The sequence below is a fragment of the Pteropus medius genome, unplaced genomic scaffold, assembly GCF_902729225.1.
Source record: "Pteropus medius unplaced genomic scaffold, Ma_sr-lr_union100, whole genome shotgun sequence".
In the NCBI taxonomy this organism is placed as follows: Eukaryota; Metazoa; Chordata; class Mammalia; order Chiroptera; family Pteropodidae; genus Pteropus; species Pteropus medius.
The window spans coordinates 21358579-21373970 of NW_024354502.1; the positions used below are offsets into that span (position 1 = coordinate 21358579).

The window sequence follows — 15392 nt, forward strand, 5'->3', positions numbered from 1 at the left end:
ATTCATTTGCAGGTGGCTTTACAGTTTCCTCAGCACCATTTATTGAAGAGGCTCTCCTTTCTCCACTGTATGTTTTTGTCTTTTTTGTCAAAAAATTATTTTCCATATAAATATAAGTTTACTTCTGGACTCTCAATTCTGTTCCATTGGTCCGAGTGTCTGTTTTGCTGCCAATATCATGCCGTTTGGATTACTGTCGCTTTGTAGTATAATTTGAAGTTGGGCAGAGTGATGTCTCCAGCCTCATTCTTTTTCCTCTGAATGGCTTTGGCAATTCGAGGACTTTTGTGCTTCCATACAAATCTGATGATTTTTTTGTTCCATTTCTTTAAAAATTGCCAATGAGATTTTGATGGGGATTGCATTAAATCTGTATAATGCTTTAGATTATATCGTCATTTTAACTATGTTGATTCTTCCAAGAACACAATATCTTTCCATTTCTTTATATCTTCTTCGATTTCTTTTAATAGAGTCTTGTAGTTTCATTATATAGGTCCTTCACATGTTTCATTAAATTTATTTCTAGGTATTTTATTCTTTTTGTTGCATTGCAAAAGGACTTATTTTTTCCACTTCTTTTTCTGACACTTCATTCTTAGAGTATAAGAAAGCTATGGATTTTTGAATATTGATTTTGTATCCAGAGACTTTATTATATTTGCTTATTGTTTCTAGGAGTGTTCTTGTGGACTCTTTAGGGTTTTCTATATAGGGAATCATGTCATTCGCAAATAGTGACAGTCTGACTTCTTTGTTTCCTATTTGGATGCCTTTTATATCTTTCTCTTGTCTGATTGCACTCGCTAGAACCTCCAATGTTATATTGAATAACAGTGGTGATAGTAGACAACCTTGCCTTGTTCCTGACCTTAGAGGGAAGTTTTTAGTTTTTCACCATTAAGTATAATGTTAGCTGAGTGTTTATCATAGATGGCCTTTATTATGTTAAGGTACTTTCCTTCTATACCAATTTTGTTAAGTGTTTTGATCGTAAATGGATGCTATATCTTGTTGAAGGCTTTTTCTGCATCTATTGATATGATCATATGATTCTTATTTTTCAATTTGTTTATGTGGTGTATCACATTTGATTTGCATATGTTGAACCATTCCTGTGCCTTTGAGATGAAGCCTATTTGATCGCGGCGTATAATCTTTTTAATATGTTGCTGTATTCAGTTCACTAGTATTTTATTTAGGATTTTTGTATCTGCGTTTATGAGATATTTGTCTGTAGTTTTCTTTTTTTGTGTTATCTGTACCAGGTTTTAGTATTAGAGTAATATTGACTTCATAAAATGAGTTGGGAAGTGTTGCCTCCTCTTTGATTTTTTTTGGAAGAGTTTGAGGAGAATAGGTGTGAAATCTTCTTTGAATGTTTAGTAGAATTCACTGGTGAAGCCATCTGGTCTTGGACTTTTACTTTTTGGTAGGTTTTTGATGATTGTTTCAATTTCCATACTACTGATCAGTCTATTTAGATTTTCCAGTTCTTCTTGATTCAGTCTAGGAAGATTGTATTTTTCTAACTACTGGTCCATTTCTTCTAGGTTATTAAATTTGGTGTTATATACTTTTTCATAGTATTCTTATATGATCCTTTGATTTTCTGTGATATCAGTCATAATTTCCTCTCTTTCATCCCTGATTTTGTTTATTTGAGTCCTTTCTCTTTTTTCTTTAGTGAGTCTAGCCAGGGGTTTGTCAATTTTATTAAACTTCTCAAAGAACCAGCTCTTTGTTGCATTTATCTTTTCTATAACTTTTTGTTTTCAATTTCATTTATTTCTGCTCCCATTTTGATTATTTCTTTCCTTCTACTGACTTTAGGCTTCATTTGTTTTTCCTTTTCTAGTTTTTTTAGATGAAGCATTAGGTTGTTTATTTGGGCTCGTTCTTGTTTGTGGAGATAAGCCTGTAATGATATGAACTTTCCTCTTATCGTTTTTGCTGTGTCCCAAAAGTTTTGATCTGTTGTACTATCATTATCATTCACTTCTATGTATCTCTTCAACTCTCTTTTTATTCCTTCTCTGACCCAGTTATTCTTCAGTAACATGTTGTTTAATCTCCATGTATTTTTGGTTCTTCCTGCTTTCTTTCTGCAGTTGATCTCTAGTTTCATAGCATTATGATCAGAGAATATGGTTGGTATGATTTCAACCCTCTTACATTTGTTGAGGCTCTCTCTGTGTCCCAGTCTGTGGTCAATCTTTGAGAACGTTCCATGTGCACTAGAGAAATGTATAAGCAGCTGTTTTGGGATGGAAGGCTCTGTAAATGTCCTTTACGTCCAGTTGATCTAATGTGTCATTTAAGGATGTTATTTCCTTATTGATTTTCTGTTTGGATATTTGTCCATATCTGACAGTGAGGTATTTAGGTCCCCTACTATGATAGTGTTTTGGTCTGTTTCTCTCTTTAGTTCTGTTAGTAATTGCTTTACATATTTTGGGGCTCCCTGATTTGGAACATAGATATAAGTATTACGTCTTCTTGGTGCATGATTCCCTTTATCGTTATGAAGTGTCCCTCAGTATCTTTCTTTACATTTTTTTGTTTTGAAGTCTATTTTGTCTGATATTAGGACCACTACTCCCGCTTTTCTCTGAATGCCATTTGCCTGAAATATCATTTTCCACCCTTTCACTTTGAGTCTATTTTTGTCTTTGGAACTAAGATGTGTCTCCTGGAGGCAGCATATGGTTGAGTTTTGTTTTTTGAACCATTCTGAAATGCTGTGCCTTTTTATTGGTGAGTTCAGTCCATTTACATTTAGGGTGATTATTGAAATATGAGGTCTTCTTATAGCCATTTTATCTTTTACTTTCTGGTAGCTCATTGCTTCCTTGTCCTTGTGTATCTGCTTTTTGTATTTTGGTTGGGTTTTGTGGGTTTTCCCTCTGGGCCTCCTTGTTTTATGTTATATACTTCAGTTCTAAATCTTTGGTGTGTGGTTACCTTTACAAATATGTAAAAAATAGTTATGTATATGCAGTCGTCCATTTTCTTCTGCACATTCCTTATCTCCATTCCCCTTTGCAAATTTGGATATTTGAATTTGGATCATTGTTGTCTCAATTTGTCCCTATGAATGCTGACCATTCATTACTATCTTGCTATAGCAATTCTCTTCTCATCGTTTAAGCTTATAATGCCCTGTTCTTAGTAAGGGTTGCACTCATCTGCTTCTGTCTGCCTGTTAGTCACCTTAGTTCTCGTTATGTATTTTTTTTGTCATTTTGTTTTAGGTGAGGTGACCCCTTTCAGTATTTCCTGTAATGCAGGCCTCGTAGTGGAGAATTCTCTCAATTTTTGTATGTCTGGAAAGGTATTTATTTCTCCTTCATAACTAAAGAAGAGCTTAGCTGGATACATTATTCTTAGCTGGTTCCTTTCATTTAATAGTTTGAATATTTGAATCTACTTTTTCCTGGCTCGTAAGGTTTGTGCTGAGAAGTCCAATGCTAATCTAATGGATTTTCCTTTGTAGGTTACCATCTTCTTTTCCCCGGGTGCCCTGAGAATTCTGTCTTTATCATTGATTTTTTATAATTTTAATGCACTGTGTCTTGGTGAAGGCCTTTTTGGGTTGAGATAATTGTGTGTTCTGTTGACATCTTGAATTCCAAGCTCCAGCTCATTCCTTAGATTTGGGAAACTCTCATCGACTATTTGTCTGAAAATGCTTTCTAATTCCTGCTCCTTTTCCTCGCCTTCAAGAATTCCCATTATTCTTATGTTTTCTCTCCTAATGGTATCAGCTAGTTCTTGTATTTCTCTTTAATTATTTTTCATTCTTCAGTTTCTCTCTTCTTCCTTCCAATTTATTTCTAGATTTCTGTCTTCGATATCCTTTCCTCCATTTGGCCGACTCTATTTCCCAAGCTTGCCATTTCATTTTTCAACTCTTGTAGTGTGTTCTTCATCTCCAGAAGTTCTATTTGGTCCTTTTTGAGGGTTTTAATCTCCTCACTAAAGAACTCATTCTGCTCATCTAGCTGTTTTTTTCAGTTCCTGAAATTGTTGATATGAATTGTTTTGAATCTCACTGAGTTTTTCCAGAAGCACCATCCTGAATTCTCTGTCATTTAAGTTGCATATTTCCCTGTAAGCTTATTTTCTGGAGATTTTTCTCTTTCTTTCTGAGATGCTTCGTCACCTTGATTGTTCACAATGTTTAATGGACTATTTCTCTGCCTGGGCATTAATGGAAGTGTGTTCTGCTTTTTTTCCAGAAAGAAGATTGATCATATAAAGGTCTTTCTTTCTTTAGCCTGTTGCAAAGAAGCGTTTTGGTTTCCAGTAGGTGGCATCTAATCCTCTTGGCTCCTTGCTTTATATAAAGTCTTAATGATACCTATTTTTTCTTATAGATATTCAGTCATTCTTGCTACACTCAGTCTCAGTCCCTTCAGTGTTAGTGGCAGTTTCAATAGCATTAGCTCAGATTCCTTTGAGGCTCCGCGATGTTCGATCTCCAAGGGTATGGGGGAAGGGCCTTCTGGATTGAGGGTTGAGGGTTGGGGGCTGCAGCTCAGCCTCAGGTTTTGCAACCACAAATAATCAAATGTTGTTTCTCTGCCATACCAAATTCTCTGCCATCCCCACTTCTCTGCTTTCTCTCCTGATGCCTGGGCCTTGCCACCGCCACGTGGAGCTCTCAGTTCTCCAGGCAGGCTGTTCAGGGAACTTGCTGCACCTTCTTCCCTCCCCCTCCTCCTGCAGAGAGCTCCAGCTACAAGAGGCAGCTTCATTGTTTCTCATAGTCCACTACCCAACACCCAGGGTTCTGACCTGTGGTAGCTCTTATACGCAAATCCCATGCTCAGAAGTGCTGATGTGCAGTTTGGGTGTTTTTTTTTGTTGAGTTTTAGATGTTTGGCTTATTGTATCAAGGGGAGAGATCCGGAGATGTCTCTCACTCTGCCGTGTTTCTGATGTCACTCCCAGTTCATTCTTTTTAAAGGCTCCATATTGATGGCCATTCACTTTGTGTCTCTTTTTTTCTTTTTTTTTTCCCCAGCACAACAAAACACTGTAAGAAATATCCACATACATAAGTCCTTATTTTCTGGTAGTTACAATTATGGGAAATAGATTCATGGAAATCAAGTGGCTAGGTTGAAACACATATGGATTTTTAATTTTAACAGAGTTATCAGTTGCCTTCCAAAGAAGGCTGTCACAATTTCCTATTCCACTGACAATACATGAGTCCCCTTTCCCTGCCCACCAACAATAGATATTAGAGCTATATAGTTCTCACAAGACTGTTGGATGTAAAGTAATATCTACTACCAAATTTCACATATCTCTGACCACTAGCAAATTTCTATATCTTTTTATGTAGTGGTTTTTTTTTTTTACTGGAGAAGGGAAATGCTGGTGTTTGATTTGCTGTTCTTTAAATTTGCGTATTTTCTTTAGTACTGTTTTCTCCTTGTCATTTTGAAAAAGATCTTTATTATAGCTATTATATATTAAGCTGTAATAATAGTTATGTGTTATATATTATAGCTGTTAATAGTTATATTTTTCTCCAAATCTGTTACTTTACTGTTACTTTGACCTTATTTTTGATATACATTTTTTTAAAATAAACTTTATTTGGAATATTTTCAGATTTACAGAAAAGTTGCAAAGATAGTTCCGAGGCTTCTCATACATTCTTTACCTATATCCCATATATTATTTTTTTGCCATATGTAAGCTCTATTGCCAAATGTTCTAATCGTGGATTTCAGACCTTATTGTCTTAATTATAGTCTCTCCTGTAGTCTCTCCTGCTCCTAAATTATACTTATAGTTTTCTAGATTTCTTGTGACATTAAATTTTTTTTTTTACATTTGCTTTAATCTGTTTTGAATTTTGTTTAGTATAGTCTAGGGGTCCAATCTAATTTTCTTCCAGATGGAACTCTGTTACCGATGGCACTGTTTGTTAAATAATTTATTTTTTTCCCCACTTATCTGAATACTATCTTTATACTTCTAGACTAGAATTTCTAGATTTCTCCCAAAAAGCCTGCTGAGATTTTGATTGTGATTCCATTGAATCTATAGATCAATTTGGGAAAAATTGGCATCTTGAAAACATTAATCTTCTGATCAATGAACACAGCATATCCATCAGTTAGTTTTTTAAAATTCTTTCAACAGTGCCTTGTAGTTTTCAATGTACAGATCTTTTTTTAAGATCTCAGTTTCTGATTACAGTAGTCCCCCCTGCTGACTGAAAAATAGTAATCGACTAGATGTTTTGTCACCAAAAAGAATTATTCAGGAAAAAGGGTTGCAACACAGAGCATTCAGACATAGGAAGCCATTTGTACACTCTGGCCTGTGTGTCAAGATGGAGGGGTATTTATGCAAGGAACAAGAAAGTTAATGGAGAAGTTAGAAGTTATTATAAACCTAGAGTTCTTCCAGTACAGTTCCACGAGTCCTGGCTCCTCCATACACCCTCCCTACTGATTATGTTTGCTTAAAGTTCCAGTTGATCTTTACTGTTCCTATCCATGGGTTCACTTTCTGTGGTCAACCATGGTCTAAAAGTATTAGATGGAGAATTCTAAAAATAATTTGTAAGTTTTCAGTTGGGCACCACCCTGAGCAGCTCCGTGATGCCTAGAATGTGAATCTTCCGGTCGTTTAGCATATTCACACTATATATGCTACTGGCCGATTAGTCAATTAGTAGCTAGCTGCCTGGGTTATCAGATTGATTGTCGTGGTATTGCAGTGCTTGTGATCAAATAGCCCTTATTTAACTTAACAGTGGCCCCAAAGCACAACATTATTGATGCTGGCAGTTTGGATATGCCAAAGAGAAGCTGTATGTATAGGAAAAAAAGTATATATAAGATTTGGTCCTATCTGCATTTTCAGGCATCCACTGGGGGTCTTGGAACATATCCCCCCTGTGGATAAGGTGAGAACTACTGTATTCATTACTAGCATGTAGAAATACAATTGATTTTTGTAGACTGATCTTGAATCCTACAAACTTGTAAGTCTATTAATTCTAATAGCTTTTGAGTAGATTCTATAGAATTTTCTACATAGACAATTATGTCTGTAAATAAAGACAGTTACTTCTTCCTTTCCAGTCTGGATACCTTTAGTAACTTTTGCCTCATTGTACTGGCTTCAACCTCCAGTACAATGCTAATAGTAATGATAAGAGTAGACATCCTTACCTTTTTTCCAGTCATAGCATGGAAGTATTTAGTCTTTCCTCATTCTCAGCTTTTACTCCTTCTGGTAAATTCTTGACAAGCTGAAAGGGGTGGCCTTTTCAGACTGATTGGAGGACCCCAGAGTTTCCCTCTAAATTATTGTCTGCCTTGGGCAGTTTTTTACCCCTCAATTTTTAAAATTGAGATATAGTTCATGTTTCATAAGAGTGACCATTTTCAAAGTATACAATTCAGTAGTAGTTTTTAGTATATTCACAAGGTTATACAACCATCACCACTATCTAATTCCAGAACATTTTCATCACCCCAAAAAGAAACTCTGTGCCTATTAGCAGTCAGTTCTCATTCCCCTCCCCTCTCAGCCCCTGGCAGCCACTAATCTGCTTTCTGTCTGTGTATTTATCCACTCTGGACATTTTGTATAAGTGGAATCATATAATATGTGGCCATTTGTGTCTGGCTTCTTTCACGTAGTAATGATTTCAAGGTTCATCCATGGAGTAGCATCAATACTTCATTCCTTTTTATGGCTGAATAATATTGTATGGATAGACCACATTTTTGTTTATTCATTACTTAGTTGATAGACATTTCAGTTATTTCCACACTTGGTTATTTGCTATGAACATTTGTATATAAGTTTTTGTGTGAACATATGTTTTCAATTTTGGGGGGTACAGAATTGTTGGTCATACGGTAATATTTTAACTTTTGGGAGAACTGCCAAACTGTTTTCCAATGCAGCTGCACCATTTTACATTCCTATCAGCAATATATGTGGTTTATAATTTCTCCACATCCTTGTCAACATTTGTTATTGTATGTCTTTATTTTATTCATCCCAGTAAAACCTTTGCCCTTGTTTTAGCACACATATAAATTAAAATTAAAAGTGTATTTGTTGAACTGGTCCTCCCAACCCACTGCTTAATTATAGCAAATACTTGGCCCAATTTTACACATGGGAAACTGATATAAAGTGAAATGACAGCTGGTGAGATTAAATTTTTAGCTATTTTTGGATTTGACTTAGGTCACTATTAAAACTCTAAGGAAAAGTAGAAAACCAAGTCAGTTTGGTTTGTCCTGTCTGGTTTCTGCCTGCTACACGGTCAAGCATGCGTGCAGTGGCAGAGTTTTAGACAAAGTTTCTAGTGTATTGTGATACTGGAAATTCTGCAGGAAAATAAATCAATCCTACTGAGCTCTTCCTTCTCATCAACCCAAGTCTATTTAAAAACCTCTTCCTGAAAATGTTCTTGATTAACTCTACTTGACCTTTATAATAACTTTGATGTCCAAACATTTCACTGATTTTTTTTTTCTACTAGAGTCTCTTGAACTTGGTTTTATTTTGTTTCTTCCAAATTAGTCATATAATCTCATTAAAAACAGGAGCTATATTTTTCACTTATCCACCACAATACTTTATTCAAAGTGCTATAGTTTTATTCATATACGATGCTTATGCAGCTCAGATATGAATTATTGCACACTTGGCATCTAAGACAGTGGGCCGTTTACTCCAACTTGCCTAAGAATCATGATAGATATTTCAAAAGTTAGATATTTTCCCAACCCCTTGGTCACTAAGATTCCCAACCGATTCTGATGCAAATGTTACAAGAGAAATATCTGAGAAATATTTAGAATGTCTTTGTAAACTTATCAGTAATAGGAACTTCTCTGATCTGAATTTTGGAAGCCAGAGCTCCTTTTATGGCACTGTCCTCTAGATTTGCTCACTCAACATTTATCAAGCACCCACCAGCCGATGCCAGGCTCTGCATGTGCAACTGTTTGTGTCAGCTCACCCTCAAAGCAGTGACAGGTTGGAAAAGAAAGACACATGCTGTTACAAATAGATTCTCTATGTAGCTCAACTTAGGGCGTCATCTCTTGGCCGTTGTAATGTGACTAAACTTGCAGGAGATGGCGCCAGTTTTCCAAGGCCAGCTGCTTCTCTGGCTACACTATATTGGAGGGGTTTCTAATGTGTGTTTCTTATCCAGTAAGTAAATACGAAGGTGTCCAGTCTTTGAAAAGACCTTTTTAACCCTTTTCTAACAACACAGTTGAGACCATTATACTTATTCCACCACGCATGTTACATGAACTGCGTAGACTACACCCTGAGCTGGTAGTACAATATCCCTCCTCGTTCTGTGGACGAGGAAACCACACAGCCCCTAAGCATCAGAGCTGGGATGTGATTCCAGGTTTATCGGATACCAAAGCCTATGCCCTAAAGCAGTTCCCCAGAGAAAAGAGAGGAGGCAGTTGTGGGAATCTCATACTCTGCCCTGCTGGTTTTTCATTGACCTTTCTATCACCAATTTCATTGATCTTTCTACCTTCAATCTTTTCATTTGATTTTTGGCAAAAGGCATCAAAATCTATGAACTTGCTGAAATTCATTTTATTCTTGAGACAGAGATTTCTGCTAGTAGACATCCCTCTGTGGAGAATTAAGATGCAAGATTCCACGACTTTCGCATCAGTTTGCAGGGGGCCTTTTGGTCTAAGTGGTGCCCACTGGCTGATAGGAGAATGAACCAAACTCCAGATGAACACACTTTGCTCTATCCTGTTCTTAGGTAGCAAGATCCACACTATATCAAAAACACAAGAAAATATCTTCAAAATCACTTTGACATAATGTTTTGCTGTAACTCATGATTAATCTCATTGCACACGACATAGTGTCAGTCCTTTGTACTTCCTCCTGAGAAGGCCCCTGTCAAAGAGTACACTGTTTCTAACAGTGGGGCCTTACCGGTCGGTTGCATGAAGGGAGCTTTCACCAAGATGCATAAGAAGTGGAAAAGGTTAAATTTATAGCCCCATGTTTTTGAAGCTTTCCTGACAAACTTCGAGTTCTCAATACATCCAGGTTTGTGGTGTCAAATTGTACAACCCTTTACATTTTGAGATCTTGCTCATGAAGGTATACTCTGAATTAGCCCATATAGATTATCGCTCATTCTGAGCAATTCAAAAATAGAATAGAGTCCATATTGTAGCTCCCCCTAAGGCTTTGCTTCGTCACCTTCCAAATTTCACCTCCTTTGGCCACAAATCTCACCCCATAAATCTCAGCAAAAGGGCAAAACCAGTACAGTCACAATTTCTCAGCACTTCGTACTACGCAATATTCTGTTGTGTTCTTATCTGGCCTTTGATATAAAGGAATTAGATTTAGATCAGAAGATCTCTAAAACAAAATCTCTTCAGGCTACAGTGTAACCTGTGACAGAGAAAAAGCTTCTGATTTGATCAAGGTTGGTGAGAGTAGTTTCAATAAAAATGGGAGTTTGAAGCCAAATTTATTTTAAAACAGGAAATTCCGGAGGTGAGAAAAATGGAGAAAGATATCACTTTTTGAAAACATGGTATAGGAAAAGATAGAAGCTTAAAGATTGAAAGAGGGACTTTTCTTTAGGTGGGGAAGAGCTGAGTAGGCTCGTATGCTGAGGAAGGGGGACGCAAAAGAAAAGGTGGTATTCTTGGCGGAAAGCCCTGGAAGGAAGGATAGGATAAGGGACCAGCATTAGAAAGAAGAGGGGAGACTGCTTTCTGGAAGAGAGAAAGAGCGGGGAGAATTTGCTGATAAGTCCCAAGGAAGGGAAGCTGATTGGAGTAGTCGTAAGATGTGGCCCCAGTTATTTCAGTGAGGCCAGGGGGCTGAGGGTGACCAGGGTTGTGAGCTGTGGGATCAGGCGGCAACACCTGCAGAAACTGGGCATTAACTGATGCTATAGTTAGATGGGAACCCTGATTCAGGTTCTGTGCATGGGGAGCTTTCATATGGTCCATGAACCAGAAATAATGATGGTCGCTTATACTGTACATAGCTTAGAAGGCAGTTTCATGTTATTTCACAGCAAACATGATGTCAGTCCAGATGATATTTAATCATTTAAAAACATGCCAACTTAAGCCCAGTAATTGTGATTTGCTCAGGTGTTATACATCTAGTAGGTATTGTCACTTACAATTTTAAGAAACTTTGGTTTTCTCCTCCCAATTTTAACATTTTGTCTTTCACTCTTACATCTAGAAACTTTGCTTATCAGGTCCCTCGGGCATGAACTCAAGCTTTGCTGATAAGTCACCCTCACTCTGTATAGAATTAGTTTCTTTGAGACCTTTCTACTTCCCGACATATGATTTATAGCAACTCATTAGATATAACAAGTGTCAACATTCTACTGGAATACTTTAATACATGTACTCAAAAATATAGAGTAAAGCTTCTCATTCATTCAATGAAGATTTATTGAGTATTGTGCCAGGCATTTTGCTGAGTAATATGAGGAACAGAACTAGGCCAGACATTTATTTTTATTTATTTTTTTAGGCAAAGCAACCCTTGGTTGACTTCACAGATTGCAAGGAACTTGTCAGCTTACAATCCCTTATTTTTTTACTAATTTTTTATGCCTACAGGACCTGGTCTTCCTAGGTGGTCTCCCATCCAAGTACTAACCAGGCCCAACCCTGCTTAGCTTTCGTGATCAGACGGGATCGGGCTTGTTCAGGGTCACATGGCCATAGACTAAGCCAGACATTTTGGAGTCCACTCAAAACACCAAAAACAATGTTTAGAGTTACAATAGAGCTATGCACATGGCACTCTGAGAAAACAAAGACAAATTTAACTCAGTTAAGGCAGGTGCGAAAAAGCCTCTAAAAAAGTGACATTTGAACTGGATTTTAAAGGAAGGCCAAAAATTCAATTACCCTGTGATTTTGGAGAAGTAAGAGGGAGGAGAGAAGAGCATTTGGAGCAGGGAAACGTCCTGTGCAAAAAGAGTTAGTGTTGGGTGAGTGTGCCATGTTTGGGTAATTAAACAGTTTGCCTGGATAAAATATTGGATAGAGAGTTTGAGAGAAGACAAGTCTAGGATGACGCTGAGGTTTCTGAACAATGGTACCTTTCATAGAGATTATTAATGAGCCTGAATTTGAGGGAACAGAGTTCAGTTTGTGAGACATCTATGTGGAAATGAACAGTGTGAAGTTACGTTTCACAGGTCAGGGGCTGATGAAAGATTTAAGAGCTTAAGATAAATGGGATCTCACAGGAAACAGACTGTGAGAGGTCAAGTCTTTGAAAATCATTACAAACAATCCAAAATCTCAGTGGCTTAACAGGAAAAAAAAGCTTATTGCCCCTGGTAACCACCATTTTATTCTGTTTTCTATGAGTCTGGCTTATCACGAATAAGTGATATACAATGTTTGTCTCTCTCGCACTTACATCACTTAGCATAATGTTCTTAAAGTCCATCTATGTTGTCATAAATAGCAGGATTGCCTTCTTTCTCACTGATGAACATTCTATTGTGTGCGTGCGTGCACACGCGTGCACGTGTGTGTACTTTATCGATTCCTCAATTAACAGGGATTTAGACTGCTTCCATATCTGGACTACTGTGAATAATGCTGCAGTAACCATGAGAGCACATTGTCTCTTCGATATTTTCTTCATCTTTAGGTAAATACCCAGGAGTGAGAAAGCTGTGCCAGATGGTAGTTCTATTTTTAATTTTTTTGAAGAACATCCATACTGTTTTCCATAGTAGCTGAACCAATTTGCATTTCCACCAACAGAGCACAAGGATTCCCTTTTCTTCACATCCTCACCAACACTTACTTATCTCTAATCTTTTTGTCGAGCATCTTTTCATGAATCCGTTGGTCATTAGGATGTCTTCTTTGGGAAAGTGTCTAGTTCTTCTGCTCATTTTCAAATCAAAAAAAATTTTTTTTGTATTCAGTAGTATGAGTTCTTTATATATTTTGGTATTAACCCTTATATGATTTATGCTTTGCAAATATTTTCTCCCATTCTGTAGAGTGCCTTTCCATTTTGTTGTTTCTTTTGCTATGCAGGAGCTTTTCAGTTTGATGTAGTCCTGCTTATAAATTTTTGCTTTTGTTTATGGGTGTCATATCCAAAAAAATTATTACTAAAACCAATGTCAAGGAGCTTCTTTCCTATGCTTTTTTCTAGAAGTTTTACAGTATCAGGTCTTATGTTTAAGTCTTTGACCTAGTTCAAGTTAATTTTTGTGAATGGTGTAAAATAAGCAGTCAAATTTCATTTTTCTGCATGTGTTTATCCAGTTTCCCCAATACCATTTGTTGAAGAGATTGTCTTTTACCCGTTGGGTTTTCTTGGCTCCCTATCAAATATTGTTCCCCATATGTGTGGGAATGTATTTCCAGGCTCTCTATGCTTTTCCGTTATTCTATGTGTCTCTTTTTATGCTGGTACCATACTGTTTTAATTACTATAACTTTGTAGTAGAGTTTAAAATCAGGAAGTGTGATGCCTTCAGCTTTGCATTTCTTTCTCATGATTGCTTTGGCTATTTGGGGTCTTTTTGTGGTTCCATGTGAATTTTAGGCTTTTTCTATTTCTGTGATATAAATGGTTGGGGTTATTATGGACATTTAATAGAATCAATTCTTCCAATCCTTGTGCATGGGATATATTTCCACTTGTTTTTTATTTTTTAACCATGGGTATTTTGTTTTTGATGCTAGTATGAATGAAATAGTTTATTTTTTTTTTCAGATGTTTCATTGTTAGTGGATAGCAATGCAACCGATTTCTGTATGTTTTTATATCCTGCAATTTTACTGAATTCATTGATTAGTTCCAACAGCTTTATGGTTGAGACTTTGGGGTTTTCTGTACAGCTGTACCTGAGATATTGCAGGTTCTGTTCCAGACCAAGATAATAGAGCAAGTATCGGAGTAGAGTGGGTCATAATCTTTTTGCTGGTAGAAGGTCTTGCCTTCAATTTGTAAAAAACATAACACATGCGAAGTGCAATAAAGCGAGGCACAATAAAACAAGTTATGCCTGCATACAAAATTGTTATTATCGGCAAATAACAGAAATTCTTACTTCTTCCTTTCCAATTTGGATACCTTTTAACTAATTGCTCTAGCTAGGACTTCCAGTACTAGTATTGAACAAGAATGACAAAAGTGGGCATCCTTGTCTTTTTCCTGATCTTAGAGGAAAATCTTTCAATTTTTCACTGTTGAATATGTTAGTTGTGGCTTTGTCATATATGGCCTTTATTAAGTTGAGGTATATTCCTTCTATACCCAATCTGTTGAGGATTTTTATCATGAAAAGATGTATTTTGTCAAATGATTTTGCTGCATCTATTGAGATTATACTGTGATTTTTATCATTCATTCTATTAATGGGATGCATGACATTTATTGATTTATGTTGAACCATCCTTGTATCCCAGGGATAAATCCTACTTAGTCATGATGTATAATCCTTGTAATGGGTTTTTAAGTTTGGTTTGCTATTATTTTGAGAAAATTTGCATCTATTTCATCAAAGACATGCTGTATCGTTTCTTATAGTGTCCTTATCTGGCTTTACTTATTGGTCCGTTTTGTATTTCTCCCTGATTGAGTCTTGGTAGGTTCTGTATTTCTAAAAATTTATGCATTTCTTCAAGGTTATCTAATCCTTTAGCATATAATAATCGTTCATAGTGATCTCTTATGATCCTATGTATTTCTGTAGTCATTTGTAATGTCTCATCTTTCATTTCTGATTCTTTTTTCTTGGTCTAGCTAAAGATCTGTCAATTTTGTTTATCTTTTTGAAAAACCAGGACTTATGTTGATCTTTTGTTTTTCTGGTCTCCATTTCACTTATTTCTGCTCTGGTCTTTATTATTTCCTTCCTTCTACTAACTTTATTCTTTTTGTAGTTTCTTGAGGTGAAAATTTAGGTTGTTTATTGGAAAGCTTTCAATTTCTTAACATATGCGTTTGTTGCTATAAACTACCCTCTCAGAACTGCTTTTCAGGTTTGGTATTTTGTTTCTATTTCCATTTGTTTTGATACATTTTATTTCCCTTTTTATTTCTTTGATTTGTTCATTGTTCAGAAGTGTGTTGTTTCCACATATTTGTAGATTTTCCAGCTTTCCTGTTGCCAATTTGTAGTTTAATACCATGTGGTAAGAAAAGATAGTTGGTATGATTTAAACCAAATTTGCTAAGACTGGTTTTATGTCCTATCATATAACCTATCCTGGAGAACATGTTCCTTGTTCACTTGAGAAAAATATATATTCTGTTGCTGTTGGATGTAATGTTCTATATATGTTTGTTAGGTCCATTTTTTCTAAAGCATG

The 15392-nt window shown here is 36.3% G+C and overlaps 1 long non-coding RNA gene and 1 pseudogene across 1 annotated transcript in view; one reads left to right on the plus strand and one right to left on the minus strand.

Moving 5' to 3' along the window:
* Positions 1–15392, plus strand: part of LOC120595691 (uncharacterized) — a 45399-nt gene that overhangs the window by 3874 nt on the left and 26133 nt on the right. The window lies entirely within an intron of this gene.
* On the minus strand, positions 11646–11764 carry LOC120595792 (uncharacterized; annotated as a pseudogene).